Source organism: Dromiciops gliroides, chromosome 2 (assembly GCF_019393635.1).
Source record: "Dromiciops gliroides isolate mDroGli1 chromosome 2, mDroGli1.pri, whole genome shotgun sequence".
NCBI classification, from domain to species: Eukaryota; Metazoa; Chordata; class Mammalia; order Microbiotheria; family Microbiotheriidae; genus Dromiciops; species Dromiciops gliroides.
Window position 1 is genome coordinate 81,558,855 of NC_057862.1, and position 21,490 is coordinate 81,580,344.

At 36.8% G+C, this 21,490-nt stretch overlaps 1 protein-coding gene and 1 pseudogene across 1 annotated transcript in view; one reads left to right on the forward strand and one right to left on the reverse strand.

Moving 5' to 3' along the window:
* CPEB3 (cytoplasmic polyadenylation element binding protein 3) overlaps positions 1 to 21,490 on the forward strand; it is a 256,089-nt gene that overhangs the window by 28,210 nt on the left and 206,389 nt on the right. The window lies entirely within an intron of this gene.
* Positions 16,373 to 16,772, reverse strand: LOC122743018 (annotated as a pseudogene).

Consider the following 21,490-nt stretch of genomic DNA (forward strand, 5'->3'; position numbering starts at 1 on the left):
TGTTGATGATATGTGTACAATGTTCTTCTGGTTCTACTCATCTCACTCATCATCAGCTCACGTAAGACCCTCCAGGTTTCTCTGAACTCCTCCTGCTCATCATTTCTTACAGCACAATAGTATTCCATTGTATTCATATATATGGTTGTGATTTTTAAGGTCAAGTACTCATTTTGAGCTTCTGGTGGCATATAATATAAATATTGGTTTAAATCTAGTTTCTGCCAAACTATTTTCCAGTTTTCCCAGCAGTTCTTGTCAAATAAGAAGTTCTTCCCCAATTAATAGATTTATTGAATTCCTGGTTGGTTTTCAGTTTCTGGTTCACCTTTATTTAGTTTGATTTGCTTTCTATTTCTTTTTTAAAAACAAGTATCACATAGTTTGGATGATTATTGCTTTTTTTTTTCTTTTCTATTTGCAGGGCAATGAGGGTTAAATGACATGCCCAGGGTCACACAGCTATTAAGTGTCAAGTGTCTGAGGCTGTATTTGAACTCAGGTCCTCTGAATCCAAGGCCAGTGCTTTATCCACTGCGCCACCTAGCTGCCCCTGATTATTGCTTTATAATGTCATTTTAGGTCTGGTAATTCTTCATTCCTACTTTTTCATTATTTTCTGTGAGATTCTAGATCCAGAATCCTTAACCTTTTTTTGTGTTTTGGGAATTTTTGACAGTCTGGTGAAGCCTGTGGACTCCTCAGAATAATGTTATTAAATGCATAAAATAAACTACATAGGATTACAAAGGAAACCAATTATATTAAAATATAGTTATCAAAATATTTTTTAAAAAACAAGTTGATAGACCCTAGGTTAAGAACCCTTATTTGGGACCTTTTTTTTTTCTTCAAATGAATTTTGTTTTCTTGTCTAATTCTATATCTTATCCTCATTGGTAGGTGGATTGGCATAGCACAAAATCTGTTAATTTAGGTAGTATTGTCATTTTTTTTTTATCATTTTGATATGGCCTAGGCATGAACACCAGATATTCTATTAGTTATTTATGTCATTTTTTCTTTAAAGAGTCTCTCATTCATGGAGAAGATAAAAGGACCCACATGTACAAAAATATTTATAGCTGCTCTTTTTGTGGTAGCAAGTAATTGGAAATTGAGGGGTTGCCCATCAATTGGGGAATGGTTGAACAAGTTGTGGTAATTGAATTTAATGGAATTCTATTGTGCTGTAAGAAGTGATGAGCAGGAGGAGTTCAGAGAAACCTGGAAGGACTTGCATGAACTGATGATAAGTGAGATGAGCAGAACCTGTAATGATTGGAATGATACCACCTGCTGGAGACTTACTGTAGAAAAGTTCCGCCATGAGGTGAAGGTCTTTGAGGGCAAGACCATGCATATTTTCTTTGGTGTCAGGAAGTGACGTTTGCTGGTGGGAGGAAGAAGGGGGAGCCTGGCACTCTGACTAGGGCTTTTTCCTGTGGACTCTGGCGGAGAGCAGAGCTAGAAATGTGCTCTCCCTTTGAAAGATAGATGAATGTAGGCCTTTCTCTCTTTACCAAATTCTTATTCTCCTTAATAAATGCTTAAAAGTCTAACTCTTGCTAAAGCTTATAATTTATTGGCGACCACTCAGATATTTTAGACAGACTAGCTAGAATTTTAGCTTTAACAAACCAGAAGAACATTATACATAGTATCATCAACATTATGCGTTGATCAACCGTGATAGACTAGATTCTTCTCACCAACACAACGGTACAAGAAAGTTCCAAAGGATTCATGATGGAAAAGGCTCTACAAATCCAGAAAAAAAAAAACAACTATGAAATATGGATGCTGATTGAACCATACTATTTCTTTTGTTTTTGGTGCTGTTGTTTTTCTTTTTTTGAGGTTTTTCCTTTTTGCTCTGATTCTTCTCTTATAACATGACTAATGCAGAAATATGTTTAATGTTATACACACACACACACACACACATATATATATATATATATGTATATAACCTATATCAGATTACCTGCTGTCTAGGGGAAGGGGGGAGGGAGAGAGAAAAATTTGAAATTAGAAATCTTATATAAAATGTTGAAAACAAAAAAAAAGAGTCTCATAATTGTATCTATATAAGTTTTAGAGTGTGCATTGGTGAGTTGATTCTCAGGTGTTTTATACATTTTTTAGTTATTTTGAATGATACTTCCCTTTCTATCATTTCCTCTTAGATTTATAATTTTATTATTGCTATTTAGAAATACTTTTGATGCGTGAGTTTTTTTTAAAATTTGGTCACTCTAGGGAGAGAAGAGAGAAGGAAATAAGCATTTACAGAGTTCCTACTATATGCTGGGCACTGTGCTAAGCACTTTTACAAATATTACCCCATTTGATCCTCAGAACAACCCTACAAGGTAGGTGCTATTATTATCCCCATTTTATATCTGAGAAAACTGAGGTAAACAGGAGTTAATTGGCTTTCCCAGGGTTATACAGCTAATAAGTGTCTGAGGCTGGATTTAAATTCAGGTCTTCCTGACTCCAGACCCAGCATTCTATTTATTGCACCACCAGCTGGCTTTACTCTATTAATTTTATCATTAATTTCTTTGTTGATTGTTGGGTATTTTTATATAAATCATCACCACCAACAACAATTAGATCTAGTTTTATCTTTGACAGGGTTTATACCTTTAATTTATTTATCTTGGTCTATTACAAGTTAGTATTTCTAGTTCTATCTCAGATAACAGTGGAGACAAGTGGAGCATCATCGCTTCCTCCCTGTATTTATTAGAACTAATATTGTTTTCCCCTTATAGATGATATTAGCTTTGATTGGAATAGGGAGGGGTTCACTGGATTTACCTTACTTCCAAAGGGGTTCATGAAAGAAAGTAATTAAGAACTTCTGTATTAAGGAGTCACCTATAGCCCCAAGAGGTTATGTGACTTGCCTGGAGTTATACAGCTATGTCAATGAGTAGCAGAATTTGTACCCAAATCTTCTTGGCTCTGAGGCTAGCTCTTAGCCACTATACCATGCTGCCTCTTAACTAGATATGCTTTATCATATTAAAAATGCTTTTTTATTCCTATATTTTATAGAGTTTTAAAAATATAAATGAGTTGCATTTTCATCAAAAGTTTGTTAATTGTTTTCTTAATGTTGAAACATCCTGATATCCACAGTTCAAATCCAACTTGATCACAGTCAATACTTTTATTTTGTTTTGTTTTGTTTTTGAGAGGCAGTGGGGGTTAAGTGACTTGCCCAGGGTCACACAGCTAGTAAGTGTTAAGTGGCTGAGGCCGGCTTTGAACTCGGGTCCTTCTGAATCCAGGGCCCGTGCTTTATCCACTGTGCCACCTAGCTGCCCCCCACAGTCAATACTTAAAAAAAATAGATCCCTACAGTTTTTTTGTCAGTATTTAAAATTTTTTTTTACAATTGATTATCATTAGTGAAACTGATCTTAAGTCCTCTATCTTTGCTTTATCCTTCTTTTTTTTAGGACCATATCTCATAAGACATTTGGTAGAGTGTTTTCTTCCTTAAGTCATCTAATATAGATATTATACGCACTCATACAGTATAGATAGTATCTCTTAATTCTTAATTCATATAGTACAGATATACCATGTGTCTAAAACCAAAATCATTATCTTTCCTTTACCCATGTTCTGTTTTGTGGTATCTTCACCTTCTTATTCTTACTCATTCCATCTATCCACTAGGTTACCACATCTTGTATTTCTGTCTCTGCTTGTATCTATACTCATCTCAACCTGGTTTAGGTGCTTATTACCTCTTACTTCTATTATTGCTGTAGCCCCCCCCCCGCCTCCCGCCCCAATTGATCTCCTTGCTTCAGGGCTCTCCACTGCAATCCATGCTCCAAAAAGCTATTAAATGGATTTTCCTAAACCATAAATCCAACTCTATCACTTCCCTACTCAGTATACTCCAGTGGTTCTCTATTACCTTTAGAATCAAATAAAAACTCCTATGTTTGGAATGTACTTACTCCTTACTTCCATCCCTTAGAATCCACTGTTTTCTTGGGGTTCAGCTTGAGCATCATCCATACGAGGCCTTTCCTCATTTCCCCAACTACTCTTCTCCCCTCCTCCCCCATCACTTAGTATTTATTTATATGCACTTACATACATAAATATATACATACACATATACATATGTATATATATGTTGTCTCGTTTAACCAAATTGTAAGATCCTTGAAGACAGACTGTTTTCATTTTACTCCTTGTATTCCTAGCACTGGGCAGCTAGGTTATTCATTGGATAGAGTACCTGGCTTGAAGTCAGGAAGACTCATCTTTCTGAATTCATATTTGGCCTCAGATACTTACTAGCTGTGTGATTCTGGGCAAGTCATTTAACTGTTCACCTCAGTTTCTTCAGATATTAAATGAGCTGGAGAAGGAAATGGCAAACCACTCCAGTATCTTTGCCAAGAAAACCCCAAATGGGGTCACGAAGACTCAGACAGGACTGAAAATGACTGAACGACACCATTCCCAACACCAAACACAGTGCTTGTCATGGAATTGGTGCTTAATAAATGCAATTGATAATTATCCTTTAACAATTTGACAGAACTCAGCAGTAAATCCATCTGAACTAGGGTTTTTTCCCCTTTGGTAGTTTATCCACTACATGTCTAATTATGGAATAGATATTTTCTTGACTATTTCAAGAAACTGTGGTTTTATCAGTGTGGGTTAGGGTCAGACCTCCGCCACAGGAGATCGCTCCTCCTCCGTGCCTTGATAGACAGTCTTTATGAGTTGTGCTGGCCAAAAAATTTTATTACTTGTTGGTTTGTCTTCTAGGTAGCGTTGGAAGGGATCTCGGAGAACATCTCGTTCATTCACTTCATTTTATGGTTGAGACAATTGAGGTCCATGGGATGAACTAACTAGCTTAGGGTCCCATAGATAATAAACACTAGAGCTGAGATTTGAAACCAGGTTCTGTGAAGCCAGTGCTGTTTCTATCACATCTTCCTAGTTACAAGTTGTCTACCTAGTGACAAGTCTCCTGAACTTAGCTAGCTTCATACTCAGATGAATACAGTCCATTATTTATTTATTTATTTTTTTGCTGGGCAATGGGGGTTAAGTGACTTGCCCAGGGTCAAACAGCTAGTAAGTCAAGTGTCTGAGGCTGGATTTGAACTCAGGTACTCCTGAATCCAAGGCCGGTGCTTTATCCACTGCGCCACCTAGCCGCCCTCGGATACAGTCCATTATTAAAAGCCTTTCCATCTTAGTTGGACTTGGCAAGTTATACTCTAGTGGCACAGCCTGTGAGAACCTAGTGTCAACCCTAAGTCACATTGTGGTGGAAGAGTAGGGACTTCCTGGGAAAAATAAACATTGTGGCTGGAAGAATTGCCAGCTAATAGATTTCATATCTATCTATCATTATATACTTAGTTATCATATGTTTTATGGTGTTTTAGCCTTTCTTTGTATCCCTAGGGCTTAGCACAGTGCCTGGCACATAGCAAACACTCAATAAAGGCTTGTTGGCTGACTGATGTGAAATATGGACAAAGCATTTGGGGAAGAAATAGTTTGGAGAAGAATGCCATAGGTGATTAAATATTTTAAAACATTGAAGGGAAGTGTGGCATCATGTAGAGTTAATTTTGGAGTCAAGGAGACCTAAGTTCAAGTCTTGCCTGTCACTGGTTCTGTGACTGTGGCAAACCATTTAACTTCTCAGTGTCCCAGGCAACTCTCCATGATATGCAGTTGGATGGAGAACCCATAGAACTGGTCTGTCAGTACATAGAACTTGGACAAACAGTGTGGGTAGACCTAGAATTGACCAGGAAAAGAGTGGAATGGATTACTGTGGATAAAGTATCAAGAATTTTTAATGACCATAAGCTTCTCCTTGAAACAAAGGTCCATCTTTTTTAATAGGGATCTTTACTCGTGGAACACAACAATCGCCAAAGAATGCTAGTTCATGGGATTGGTTTCCAAGATTTAGAAGCCAGATCTTCCCAAAAGAGTATCCAAGTTGTTTTTTTGTTCAACTTAACCAGGATATGGGATAAATCCCTGAGTCACATAATCAGAAAAAATATCAGAGATGGAAGAGATCACAGATTTCATTCAGTTACACTACTACGCAAATTTATGATGTAGTGGATTGGACACCTGCCTTGGAGTCAGAAAGACTGGGCTCAAATCTAGTTTCATATATTAACCAGCTTTTTTACCCTGGGCAAGTATTTTTTAAGAAGATTGGGGGGGGGTTATTATGATGAAATTAATTTTTAATTAAAATTTTTTTAACTAACATTTTTATTTAAAATTTTGAATTTCAAATTCTATCTCTCCCTCTTTTCCTCCTTCCTCTCTTCCCTCCCTGAGGCAGTAAAAATCAGATATAGGTTATGCATGTACAATTATGTAAAACATTTCTATATTTGTCATTTTATATAAGAAGACTCAGATAAAAGAAAAGAAAGAAAATGAAAAACAGTATACTTCAGTCTGTGTTCAATCAATATCAGTTATTTCTCTGGAGTTGAATAGTATGCTTCATCATTAGTATTTTGGGATTGTCTTTGATTATTGTATGGCTGGGAATAGCTAAGTCATTCACAGTTCTTCATAAAACAATATTGCTGTTACTGTGTACAACGTTCTCCTGCTTCTGCTGTTCACTTCACTATACATCATTTCAAGTAAGTCTTTCTAGGTTTTTCTGAAATCATCCTGCTTGTCGTTTCCTATGGCACAATAATATTCCATTACAATCATATACCACAGCTTGTTTAGCCATTCTCCAATTGATGGGCATCCCTTTGATTTCCAGTTCTCAGTCACCACAAAAAGAGCTGCTATAAATATTTTTGTACAAATAGGTCCTTTTCCCGATGTCTTTGGGATATAAAACTAGGAGTGGTATTGCTGAATCAAAGGGTATGCACAATTTTATAGCCCTTTGGACATAGTTCCAAATTGCTCTCCAGAATGGTTGGATCAGTTCACAACTCCACCAACAGTGGATTAGTCTCTCAGTTTTCCCATAGATACTCCAACATCCAGCAGTTTCCTTTTTTGCCATTTTAGCTTCTCTGATAGGTGTGAGGTGATTCCCAAGAGTTGTTTTAATTTGCATTTCTCTGATTAATAGTGATTTAGAGCATTTTTTTATATGACTATAAATAGCTTTGATTTCTTTGTCTGAAAACTGTCTGTTCATATCCTTTGACCATTTCTCAATTGGGGAATGACTTGGATTCTTATAAGTTTGAAGCAGTTCTTTATACATTTGAGAAATGAGGCCTTTCTCAGTGATACTTGTTACAAAAATTCTTTCCCAGTTTTCTGCTTTCCTTGTGCTTTTGGTTGCATTGGTTTTGCTTGTGCAAAAGCTTTTTTTCATTTTATATAATCATAATTATCTATTTTACATTTTGTAATGTGTTCTATATCTTCTTTGGTTCTAAATTCTTCCTGTCTGTAAATTTGACAGATAAACTGTTCCATCCTCTCTTAATTCACTTATGCTATCACCCTTTATGTATAAATCATGAACTTAATTTTACTTTATTTTGGTATATGGTGAGAGATATTGATCTATACATAGTTTCTGCCATACTGTTTTCCAGTTTTCCCAGCAGTTTTTGTCAAATAATGAATTTTTGTTCCAATCTTTGAATTTATCATATACTAGATTACTATAGTCATTTACCATAGTTCAATTCATGCCTATTCTATTTCACTGATCCACTGCTCTATTTCTTAGTCAGTACCAGATTGCTTTGATAATTACTGCTTTATAATACAGTTTGAGATCTGGTATGGTTAAACCACCTTCTTTGGTATTTTTTCTCATTGATTCCCTTGATATCCTTGAGCTTTTGTTCTTCCAGATGCATTTTGTTATTATTTTTTCTAGGTCTTTAAAATGATTTTTTTATAGTTTGATTGGTATGGTAGTAAATAAATAGATTAATTTAGGTAGGATTGTCATTTTTATTATGTTGGCTCAGCCTATCCCTGTGCAATTAATATTTTCCCACTTGTTTATTGGGCAGGTCTTTAATCTCTCAGTGTCAGTTTTTTCATGTACAAAATGAGGGACTTGAACCATAGTTTCTAAGGTCCTTTCTAGCTTCAGTTTTGTGATTCTATGATTTCTGAGGAATGGTTCATCATCCAGCCTCTGACTGCAGACCTCTGGTGACAGAAGTTTACTCCCTGATGTACCCAATCAATATTTTTTAGACACCTCTAATGGTTAGGAAGTTTTGCCTTCTGTTAAGTAAAAAACTTGCCTCCTTGCCACTTCTACTTATCCCTCTTAGCTCTCCTCTGGGGTCAAGTAGTCAAGACAAGTCAACAAGCATTTATTAAGTTCTTTATTATGTGTCAGACACTTTACTAAGTGGTGGGCATACAAATAAAGTTAAAAAGTAGTTACCCTGCCCTCAGGGAGCTCACAATCTAACAGGGGAGACAACCTACAAAGAATAAAGGCAAGATAAATTGGAAATAATTTCAGAATAAAGGCACTAATAGTAGCAGAAACCCATATCTAACCTCTTTTCCAAGGGGTAGTTCTTTAATTTTTGAAGATACCCGCCTTGCCAGTCAATCGACTAGCATTTATTAGATATTTTCTATGTGCAAAGCACTGTGCTAAGCTCTGGAATACAAATACAAGCAGAAAGTAAAACAGTTCCTGCCGTTGAGAAGTTTATATTCTAATAGGAGAAGACATAAGGAAGCTAAAAGGGGAGGGAGTAGAGAGGAGACAAAAGTACTCTGTTCAGTTCAGAAACATGGTAGAGTAAGTCTGGAATGGAACCTGGGGTAGAAGGGTGCCCTCCTTAAATGGAGGTTCTAAGAGAAGCCATCCAATCAGAGGGAAGAAGCTGCTGCTTCACAGGGTATTTCTGTGGTGTGGATTCTCAAGCTGAGGTGAGCTTCAGGATGAAGAGCTGGAACATGGTAGAGGAAGTCCTGAGTGCAACTGAGACTCTTTTCCAACAGATAGTTTTTCCCATTTTTGAAGATACTACTAATCCCTCCTAGCCACACAAGTAGTCTCTTCTCCAGGCTGAATTTCCTTAAATAAATCCTCCATGGTGCATCCACTCAGTATGGTGGGAACTTTGTCTAAGTCTCTCATCATGTGCCAGTTATGACAGTGCAACCCATATATTTTTTCATCTATTCTACCTTACTCTCATTATATAAACATCCCTCCTCCTTCTCTGGTCAAACCAGTCTTTGATAATATCTTTTATGGGCCCAATTCGTCATTAGAAATATGCTGTGGGGGGCAGCTAGATGGCGCAGTGGTTAAAGCGCTGACCCTGGATTCAGGAGTACCTGAGTTCAAAATCCAGCCTCAGACACTTAACACTTACTAGCTGTGTGACTCTGGGCAAGTCACTTAACCCCCATTGCCCCGCAAAAAAAAAAAAAAAAAAAAGAAATATGCTGTGGTCTATTTTCATCCACCACATGTATCTTCATTGCCCTTTGGTACCCTGTAATTTTAATTTCTCAGAGGTTGTACAGTATTATGTGATTTGAAACCATATTACTTTACTGGAAGAATATTGGTATTAAAAAGATGGATTTTTGTATTAGAGAAGCTTGGAGTGATTGAAGCTACTGCACAATTTTCCAAATGCAGTGCAGCCTGTTCTCTTCTTCCTATTCAATTTCTTACCTAGCTGCAGTGTCTGTGTTAAGTTATATCTACTGATGGCCAACCTTTATGAGTTGTCCGTATAGCTATTTAATAATCTGGACAAAATAAGCATTCTTTATGCACTTGAGTTTTTTTGTTTGTTTTTTCCTTTGTGAACAGTTAGGCCAAACTCTTGAATGATTATGGATTTCATTTAAGAAGCTCTCTAATATTTCAGGGCTTGATGCCATCAGTCACAGGGTCATCTACAAACAGGGGCATCTGGAGAACCTAATCATTTATAGAGAGAACCTCTCCCATTTGGACTTTGCACTGGATGCCCTTCATGAGGAAGGTACCCTTTTTGCAAGTATGTCTCTCTGTTTTATGATTGCTCTGATATTAATAATCAAAGGATTGCCAGACAAACTTATATAACACCTCAGCGATGGTGATGTTTAGAGTACAATGATGTGGCTCCACCCTTATTAGTAGAGAAAATATTTTATAAAAATCTTGACAGATATTTCTATTTTTTGTCTGTTCTCTTTCCTGTTTCATCCTTAAGTACTCCTTGAATGATCTGGATTAATTGGATTTAGTGCCAGGCTTTCTGTAAACTCATTTTTTTTTTCTCTATTACCTTTTATTAGGTAATTGTGAGGATGTCTTCCTCACAATTTTACAAATGAATTTATATTGTAAATTGATGTTGCTCTTAGATGCCATGTCTGTCTGCTTGGCAAAGAGATTGTGTCGGATGAGATAATTGCTTGACTCTTTTGGCCTCCCAGTTGTAGCAATTGCTTTTCCTCAGTTAAATGTCTATAATTAGTGGTGAATATTCATGTTGATATCAATTCTTTTATCCCTTTCCCATTTTCCTACAATAATAGTTTTTCAATAGACAAAAAAAAAGCAGTTTGGTAGCATATTATAGCTTTTCTTTTTGTTATTCTAATTGAATGTTAATTTTAACCTTTATTTTCACAAGTCCATGGTTTTAATATAAAAAGTTGGGTGATTTAGAAATGACTCCTACAGAGGAACTGGTTTTTCCTGCCCAGGGTATAGTCAGTTTCATTTTATATGTTGTCAAATACCGTCTTACTATTTTTATGAAAAAATTATTTGTAATATATGTGCAGGTTTTTGTATAGTTCATAAGCCTTGGGCCTCTTTTGTTTTTAGACCTTGAGCCATGATTTCTTTCTTTCTTTCTTCCTTTCTTTCTTTCTTCCTTTCTTTCTTTCTTCCTTTCTTTCTTTCTTCCTTTCTTCCTTCCTTCCTTCCTTTCTTCCTTTCTACCTTTCTTTCTTTCTTTCTTTCTTTCTTTCTTTCTTTCTTTCTTTCTTTCTTTCTTTCTTTCTTTCTTTCTTTCTTTCTTTCTTTCTTTTTCTTTTTTTTTTTTTAGGGAGGCAATTGGGGTTAAGTGACTTGCCCAGGGTCACACAGGTAGTAAGTGTTAAGTGTCTGAGGCTGGATTTGAACTCAGGTCTTCCTGACTCCAGGGCCAGTGCTCTATCCACTGTACCACCTAGCTGCCCCAAGCCATGATTTGTAACATATTTTTCACAGTCCTGCCCTGTGCCTGGCTATGAATTGAAGTCATGAAATATTGAAGTATGTGTTCATTTAATTTGGAGTATCTTGTCACATTTTTCATGTATTTTCTCTTCATTCCCAGTGTCTGCAACTAACTTTGGCACATAAGCTTCATTTACTATCATGGTGGTCTTTTTGCTTATGCTCAAAGTAGTACCGTGTGAGAAGAACAGTTGTCCATGAAATGGATGTTTCTCACTGCCTTTAAACATAAACATAAAACCCGGTTTCCAACTGTTGTGTTTCTGTAAGACCTCCTTCCATTCAGCTACAACTTATTTGTTTTTTAAGTATTTTATTATTTTCCAGTTACATATAAGGATAGTTTTCAACATTTCTTTTCACAGGATTTTTAGTTCCAAATTTTTTTTTCTCCCACCCTACCTTCCCTTCCTCTTCCCCAAGAAGGAAAGCAGTCTGATATAGGTTGTATATGTACAATCACATTAAACATATTTCTACATTAGTCATCTTGTGAAAGAAGAATCAGAGCACAAGGGAAAAACCTCAAAAAAGAAGGAAAAAAAAACAGTCCAGAAGTAGAAACAGTACAGTTCAATCTGCATTCATAATTCACAGTGGTTTTTTTTTTTTTCTGGATGTTGAGAACATCTTCTATCATGAGTTCTTTGAGACTGTTTTGGATCGTTGCACTGCTGAGAAGAGCCAAGTCTATCACCATTGTTCATCCCACAATGTTGCTGTTACTGTGTACAGTGTTCTAGTTCTGCTCCTTTCAGTCACCATCAGTTCATGTAAGTTCTTCCAGGTTTCTCTGAACTCCTCCTGCTCATTGTTTCTTACAGCACAATAGTATTCCATTACATTCATATACCACAACTTGTTTAGCCATTCCCCTATTGATGGGCATTCCCTTGATTTCTAATTCTTTGCCACCACAAAGAGAGCTGCTATAAATATTTTTGAACATATGGGTCTTTTTCCCTTTTCTATGGTCTCTTTAGGATACAGACAGTGGTAACACTGGGTCAAAGGGTATGAACAGTCCCACAGCCTTTTGGGCATAGTTCCAAATTCCTCTCCAGAATGGTTGGATCAGTTTACAGCTCCACCAACAATGCATTAGTGTTCCAATTTTTCCACAACTTCTCCAACATTCATTATTTTCCTTTTTTGTCATATTAGCCAATCTGATAGGTGTGAGGTGGTACCTCAAAGTTGTTTTAATTTTCATTTCTCTGATTAATAGTGATTTAGAGCATTTTTTCATATGGCAATAGATAGCTTTGACTTCTTCAACTGAAAACTGTTTGTTCATATCCTTTGACCATTTCTCAATTGGGAAATGACTTGTATTCTTATAAATTTGATTTAGTTCCCTATATATTTTAGAAATGAGGCCTTTATCAGAAATACTGGATGTAAAAATTGTTTCCCAGTTTTCTGCCTCCCTTCTAATTTTGGCTGCAGTGCTTCTGTTTGTACAAAACCTTTTAAAAATAATGTAATCAAAATCATCCATTTTGCATTTCATAATATTCTCTTATCTCTTGTTTGGACATAAATTGTTTGCCTCTCCATAGATCTGAGAGGTAAGCTATTCCTTCCTCTCCTAATTTATCCATGGCATCACCCTTTATGTCTAAATCACGTACCCATTTTGACCTTATTTTTGTATACAGTACAAGATGTTGTTCTATGCCTAGTTTCTGCCATACTATCTTCCAGTTTTCCCAGTAGTTTTTGTCAAATACTGAGTTCCTATCCCAGAAACTGAAGTCTCTGGGTTTATCAAACAGTACATTACTATAGTCATTTACTACTGTGTTTCCTGTGCCTAACCTATTCCATTCATCTACCACTCTATTTCTTAGCCAGTACAAAATAGTTTTGATGACTGTCGCTTTATAATATAGCTTCAAATTTGGTATGGCTAGCCCACCTTCCCATGCATTTTCTTTTCATTAGTTCCCTTGATATTCTTGACTTTTTGTTTTTCCAGATGAATTTTGTTATGATTTTTTCTAACTCTGTAAAATAATTTTTAGATAGTCTGATTGGTATGGCACCGAATAGGTAAATTAATTTAGGTAGAATTGTCATTTTTATTATATTAGCTCAGCCTACCCATGAGCAATTGATATTTTTCCAATTACATAACTCTGATTTTATTTGTATGAAGTGTTTCTCAGTTGTGTTCATAGAGTTCCTGGGCTTGTCTTGGCAGGTAGACTACCAAGTGTTTTATATTGTCTACTGTTACTTTAAACGGAATTTCTTTCTATCTCTTGCTGCTGAGCTTTGTTGGTCATGTATAGAAATTCTGATGATTTATGTGGGTTTATTTTATATCCTCCAACTTTGCTAAAGTTGTTAATTGTTTCAAGCAGTTTTTTAGTTGATTCTTTAGGATTCTCTAAGTATACCATTATATCATCTGCAAAGAGTGAAAGTTTTGTTTTCTCCTTTTCTATTCTAATTCCTTTCATTTCTTTTTCTTCTCTTATTGCTATAGCTAACATGTCTAGTACAATATTAAATAATAGAGGTGATAATGGACACCCCTGTTTCACCCCGATCTTATTGGGAATGCCTCTAACTTATCCCCATTACATATGTTTGCTGATGGTTTTAGGTAGATACTGCTTAAGATTTTAAGGAAAGCTCCACCTATTCCTATGGTCTCTAGTTTTTTTTAAATAGGAATGAGTGTTGTATTTTGTCAAAAGCTTTCTCTGCAACTATTGAGATAATCATATGATTTTGGTTAGTTTTGTTATTGATGTGGTTGATTATATTAATAGTTTTTCTAATGTTGAACCAGCCCTGCATTCCTGGTATAAATCCCACCTGGTCACAGTGTGTTATCCTGGTGATCACTTGCTGTAATCTCCTTGCTAATATTTTATTTAAGATTTTTGCATCGATATTCATTAGGGAAATTGGTCTGCAATTTTCTTTCTCTGTTTTGGCTCTGCATGCTTTAGGTATCAGCACCATATTTGAGTCATAAAATTAATTTGGCAGAACTCCTTCTTCACCTATTTTTCCAAATAGCTTGTATAGTATTGGAATGAATTGTTCTTTAAATGTTTGGTAGAATTCACTTGTAAACCCATCTGGCCCTGGAGATTTTTTCTTAGGGAGTTCATTAATGGCTTGTTCAATTTCTTTTTCTAAAATGGGCCTATTTAAGGATTTTATTTCCTCTTCAATTAACCTGGGCAATTTGTATTTTTGCAAATATTCATCCATTTCATTTAGATTGTCAAATTTATTGGCATACAGTTGGGCAAAATAGCTCCTAATTATTGCTTTGATTTCTACTTCATTGGTGGTGAAATCACCCCTTTCATTTTTGATACTGGTAATTTAGTTTTCTTTCTTTTTTTTTAAATCAAATTAACCAAAGGTTTATCTATTTTATTGTGTTTTTTTTTTCACAAAGCCAGCTCTTAGTTTTATTGATTAATTTTCCAGTTTTCTTCATTTTAATTTTATTAATTTCTCCTTTGATTTTCAGGATTTCTAATTTAGTATTTAGTTGGGGATTCTTAATTTCTTCTTTTTCTAGCTTTTTTAGTTGCATGCCCAATTCATTGATCTCCTCTTACTCTTTTTTATTCATGGAAGCATTTAGGGATATAAAATTTCCCCTAAGCACTGCTTTGGCTGCATCCCATAGGTTTTGGTATGTTGCCTCATTATTGTCATTCTCTTGGATGAAGTTATTGATTGTTTCTATGATTTGTTGTTTGGCCCACTCATTCTTTAGGATGAGATTGTTTAGTTTCCAATTAATTTTCAGTCTACCTTTCCATGGCTCTTTATTACATGTAATTTTTATTGCATCATGATCTGAGAAGATGCATTTACTATTTCTGCCTTTCTACATTTGACTATAAGGTTTTTGTGCCCTAATAACATGGTAAATTTTTTAGTATGAGCCATGTGCCGCTGAGAAAAAGGTATATTCCTTTCTATCCCCATTCAGTTTTCTCCAGATATCTGTCATACCTAACTTTTCTAATATTCTATTCACCACTTTAACTTCTTTCTTATTTATTTTGTGGTTAGATTTATCTAATTCTGACAGGGGAAGTTTCAGATCCCCCACTAGTATAGTTTTGCTGTCTATTTCCTCTTATAACTCATTTAACTTCTCCCCTAAGAATATGGATGCTATACCACTTGGTACATTCATGTTTAGTATTGATATTACTTCATTATCTATCATACCTTTTAGCAAGATGTAGTTTCCTTCCTTATCTCTTTTAATTAGATCTATTTTTGCTTTTGATTTGTGAGAGTTGGAATAGCGCCCCCTGCTGGAAGGAACATTTTGTGAGCTCGGGCCTGAGGACAAGCCATGTGGCCTTGGCATCAGGAAGTGACATTTGCTCATGGGTACTGTCAGTCAAAGCTACCAGCTCCAATTTGCTTGGAGTTTTGCGTGTGTGTGTGTGTGTGTGTGTGTGTGTGTGTGTGTGTGTGTGTGTGTGTGCGTGTGTGTGTGTGTGTGTGTACGACCCTGTTTCTGTTTTTGCAGGAGGCTTCTCGGACAAAGAAGGGGCTAGGGGCTCTTTCTTTTGCCAGGACCTCGTGTGGAGTAGAGGAGAGATGCTGGTTCCCTTAGATAGATAGATGAAGGCATCCTGACCTCTTTCTCTCTCCTCACCAAATTCTTATGCTCCTTAATAAATACTTAAAAGTCTAAACTCTTGCTAAAGCTTATAATTTATGGTGACCACTCATTAGGTTTTTAGACAGTTTAGCTAGAATTTTAGCCACCTTACAGATAGCAACTTTGTAGCTTTGTCTGAGATAAGAATTGCTGCCCCTGTTTTTTTGATGTCAGCTGAAGCATAATATATTTTGCTCTAACCTTTTACCTTTACTTTGTGTGTCTGCTTCAAATGTGTTTCTTGTAAACAACATATTGTAGGATTCTGATTTTTAATCCACTCTGCTATTCACTTCCTTTTTTTTTTTTTTTGGAGAAGGGAATGAAATACACCCCTTTTCAGTCATGGGGGGAAAGGGGAAGAAACCCCGCACCTCTAAAGGATAATGATCTCGAGTCTTTTCTCAGCCCCCGGGGTATAGAAAAATTGGAAAAAAAGATGGGGCAAGGAAAAGAGAACCCAGCCTAAGGGATGGAGACTGTATAGCTTCATGATGAAGCTGTCTGCTGTTGCTCCAAGGCTTTTTTCTGTTTTTCAGTAGCAGCAGCCAAGGCCTCAGCCAGCTTATCCTCAGGCATCATGTTCAGCACCTTCAGGGCAAAGAGCAGCTGGTGCTTGGCAGTGCTGATGAAGGCATTGCTAAGGAAGTTGGGGAACCCACTAACTCGATCCTTCTGGGTGTACAGGGGAACCCGGACCAGGCCCAGCACCAGAACTGAGAAACGCATAGGGACCCGCCTGAACAACTGTCCGGGATTGGCCGCATACATCATGGTGTGGCAAGAGTGGCTCCAGCCCGGTCTGAGAAGCATAGCCTCCTAGCGGCTGATCTGCTTTAGCTCTGGCACCTGCGAAGCCAACATCTTGCCCACCAGGATGCAGCACGCTGAGGCAGCAGAGAAGTAGGCGCAGCCCCACCCCCTTATTCACTTCCATTTTATGGGAGATTTCATCCCATTCACATTCACAGTTAAGATTATTAACTGTTTATTTCCCTCCACCCTCTTTTTCCCTTTGTTTGTACTCTTTTTCCTTCTTTCACCCTATTCCTCTTGACCAGTATTTTGGGCTTTTTTGTTTTGTTTTTTGTGGGTTTTTTTTTTGTTTTTTGTTTTTTTTGGTAAGGCAATTGAGGTTAAGTGACTTGCCCAGGGTCACAGAGCTAGTAAGTGTTAAATGCCTGAGGCCAGATTTGAACTCAGGTCCTCCTGACTCCAGGGCCAGTGCTCTATCCACTGCACCACCTAGCTGCCCCTTGACCAGGGTTTTGCTTCTAACCACTGCCTCCTTCACTCTGCCCTCCCTTTTATCAGTTCCCCTTCTTCTTCTTGTCCCTTCCCCCTTCTGCCCTCCCTTTTATCAATACCACCCCTTTCCCCTTCCCCTTTTGTTTCCTTAAAAAGTAAGCTATGTTCCTTTTGTGTATTTTATTTTATTTTATTGTGTATTTTATTCCCTCCCTGAACCAAATCTGATGAGAGTAAGGTTGAAACAATGCTCGCCCCTCCCTTCTTTCCCTCTATTGTAATGGGTTCTTTTTGTGCCTCTTCATATGATGTAATTAATCCCATTCTACTTCCCTGGTCTTCTCCTTCCCCTAGTCTTCTTTTTTTTTTTTTTTAATTTTTAATTTAATTTAATTTTTTTTTAGTGAGGCAACCGGGGCCAAGCGACTTGCCCAGGGTCACACAGCTAGCAAGTGCTAAGTGTCTGAGGCTGGATCTGAACTCAGGCATTCCTGACTCCAGGGCCGGCGCTCCATCCACTGCGCTACCCAGCTGCCCCCCCCCCCCCCGCCCCAGTCTTCTTTTATTCTTCCCCTTAAGTTTCTTTATATCATCACATCAAAGTCAGTTTAATAATAATACCTTAACAGAGATACAGATGCTAAGAGTTAAAAGTATTATCCTCCCTTTTGGGATGCAAGCAGTTTAACATCATTGAATAACATCCACCCCCCCCCCTTGCAACTTGTTTATCTCTTTATATTTCTCTTGAGTCTTGTATTTGGAGATCAAATTTTCTGTTCAGTTCTGGTCTTTTTCTCAGGAAGCCTTGGAAGTCTCCTATTTCATTGAATGTCCATCTTTTCCTCTGAAAGAGAATGATCAGTTTTGCTGGGTAGTTGATTATGGGTTGTATTCCAAGCTCCTTTGCTTTCCCAAATATATTCCAAGCCCTGTGATTCTTTAATGTTGAAGCTGCCAGGTCCTGTGCAATCCTGACTGTGGCTCCATGATATTTAAATGGTTTCTTTCTGGCTGCTTGGAGTATTTTCTCCTTCACCTGATAATTCTGGAGTTCGGCTACAATATTCCTTGAAGTTTTCTTTTTGGGGTCTCTTTCAGGAGGTGATTGGTGGATTCTTTCAAAGATGATTTTATCCTCTTATTCTACAATTTCAGGGCAGTTTTCCTTGATAATTTCCTGGAATATGATGTCTAAACTCTTTTCTTGATCATGGCTTTCAGGTTGTCCAATAATTCTCAGATCATCTGTCCTGGATCTATTTTCCAGGTCAGTTGTTTTTCCGATGAGATATGTCACATTTTCTTCTATTTTTTTCAGTCTTTTAATTCTTCTCAACAGATTCTTGGTGTCTCATGGAGTTATTAGTTTCCATCTGCCCAATTAAAATTTTTAAGGCATTATTTTCCTCAGTAAGCTTTTGTACCTCTTTTTCCATTTGGCCATTTTTTTTCTCCCATTTGTTCAATTTTTTCTCCCATTTGGCCATTTTTTTTCTCTCATTTGGCCATTTTTTTCCTCTCATTTCGCCAGTTGTATTTTTTAAGGAAGTGTTTTCCTCATTCAGTTTTTGTGCTTCTTTTTGCAGTGTAACTCTCATTTCTCTTTCCATTTTTTCTTCTACCTCTCTCATTTGTTTGTTTGTTTGTTTGTTTTAGTGAGGCAATTGGGGTTAAGTGACTTGCCCAGGGTCACATAGCTAGTAAGTGTTAAGTGTCTGAGGCTGGATTTGAACTCAGGTACTCCTGAATCCAGGGCCGGTGCTCTACCCTCCGCACCACCTAGCTGCCCCTCTCATTTGTTTTTTAAAAGCTTTTTTGAGCTCTTCAAAGAAGGTTTTTTTTGTCTTGAGACGATCATCTTCCCACTTGAGTCTTCACTTGTAGGCATTTTGACAAACTTATCTCAGTTTGAGTTTTGGTTTTCCCTTTCACAATAGAAGCTATCAATGGTAAGGGTCCTTTTTTGTTTCTTGCTCATGTTGTAGCCTATTTTTAAACTTATAAAGTTGAAGTCTGCTCCTGGGGCATAAGGTTCACTATTGCAAGCTTCTTACTGCTCTCAGCTGTCAAAATCTCAACTGTGTCAAGTTGCAGCAGTGTCAAGCTACCTGCTGAGCCAAGCTGTGCTGAGCTGAATTGCCAGCTGAGCCAAGTAGTGCTGAGCCACCCTCCCCTTTCACCCAGGTACCCAGGTGAGACAGACCTTTCCTGAAGTCTTCTAAATTATCTCAAGTAGGAGGATTGTGTCTCTCTTTTTGTAGGTTCTGTAGTTCCAGAATCTGTTTAGAGGCTTGATTTAATGTTTTTGAGGGAAATACAGGAAAGCTCAGGCAACTTCCTAGCTTCTCTCTGCCATCGTGGCCTGCAACTTTTTTATATCTTTGGATATCATTTATAGTGAGAATGTCCATGTTAATATGATTTAATTTTTCCAATACTATATCAAGTACTGTGCCAGAATTATGACTCATTGATCCTTGGGGAACTCATATTGAGAGTACTAGCAGTTGTGTTGATGTTTATAGTAGTCTAAAAACTGTATGGTTTTTAGAACTTCTTGCCCTCTTTCTGATTCTATCATTGCAGAAGGATTAAGGTCTGAGGGCTATTTTTTATTTTAATTTCTTCCATGTATTGCCATGGTCAAATAATTCATCACTTACTATCTGGTTCAGTGGTGAGGATGAGCCTCTTCATGCTTAACTTAGCTAGACAGGTCAATCAGAAAATCAATAAGCTTATTTATTAATAAGCTGACTATGTGCCAGGCACTGTGCTAAATGTTGGAGATATAAAACAAAACAAAAGTTCTTAGTCTTTGGAAAGCAAACATAATCTTTTGCTATGACCAGTACCCAAAACTATTCAAATATGGTAGTTCCCATTAGAGCTTGTGGCTGCTGGAATAGCCTTGAGGACCCAGTGTCACTTTCATACAATGACAAAGCTTTAGAGTAGTATTTTTGTGCAGGAATACAAAAAGTTTTTTTTTTTAAAGCTATATTGGGCGGGGTGGGAGAAAATATCAATTGCTCATGGATAGGCTGAGCTAATATAATAAAAATGACAATTCTACCTAAATTAATTTACTTATTAAGTGCCATACCAATTAGACTACCTAAAATTATTTTGTAGAGCTAGAAAAAATAATAACAAAATTCATCTGGAAGAAAAAAAGGTCAAGAATATCAAGGGAACTAATGAAAAAAAAATGCACGGGAAGGTGGGCTAGCCATACCAAATTTGAAGCTATATTATAAAGCGACAGTCATCAAAACTATTTTGTACTGGCTAAGAAATGGAGTGGTGGATGAATGGAATAGGTTAGGCACAGGAGACACAGTAGTAAATGACTGTAGTAATGTACTGTTTGATAAACCCAGAGACTCCAGCTTCTGGGATAGGAACTCAGTATTTGACAAAAACTACTGGGAAAACTGGAAGATAGTATGGCAGAAACTAGGCATAGAACAACATCTTGCACTGTATACAAAAATAAGGTCAAAATGGGTACATGATTTAGACATAAAAGGTGATACCATAGGTAAATTAGGAGAGGAAGGAATAGTTTACCTCTCAGATCTATGGAGAGGAGAACAATTTATGACCAAACAAGAGATAGAGAATATTATAAAATGCAAAATGGATGATTTTGATTACATTAAGTTAAAAAGGTTTTGTACAAACAGAAGCACTGCAGCCAAAATTAGAAGGGAGGCAGAAAACTGGGAAACAATTTTTACATCCAGTATTTCTGATAAAGGCCTCATTTCTAAAATATATAGGGAACTAAATCAAATTTATAAGAATACAAGTCATTTCCCAATTGAGAAATGGTCAAAGGATATGAACAGGCAGTTTTCAGTTGAAGAAGTTAAAGCTATCTATTGCCATATGAAAAAATGTTCTAAATCACTATTGATCAGAGAAATGCAAGTTAAAACAATTTTGAGGTACCACCTCACACCTATCAGATTGACTAATATGAAAAGAAAGGAAAATAACAAATGTTGGAGAAGTTGTGGAAAAATTGGAACACTAATGCATTGTTGGTGGAGCTGTGAACTGATCCAACCATTCTGGAGAGCAATTTGGAACTATATAACCCAAAAGGCTATAAAGTTGTGCATATCATTTGACCCAGCAATATCACTACTAGGTCTTTATCCCAAAGAGATCATAAATAAAGAGAAAAGGCTAAACAAGTCGTGGTATATGAATATAATGGAATACTATTGTGCTGTAAGAAATGATGAGCAGGCAGAGTTCAGAGAAACCTGGAAGGACTTAACATGAACTGATGCTGAGTGAGATGAGCAGAACCAAGAGAA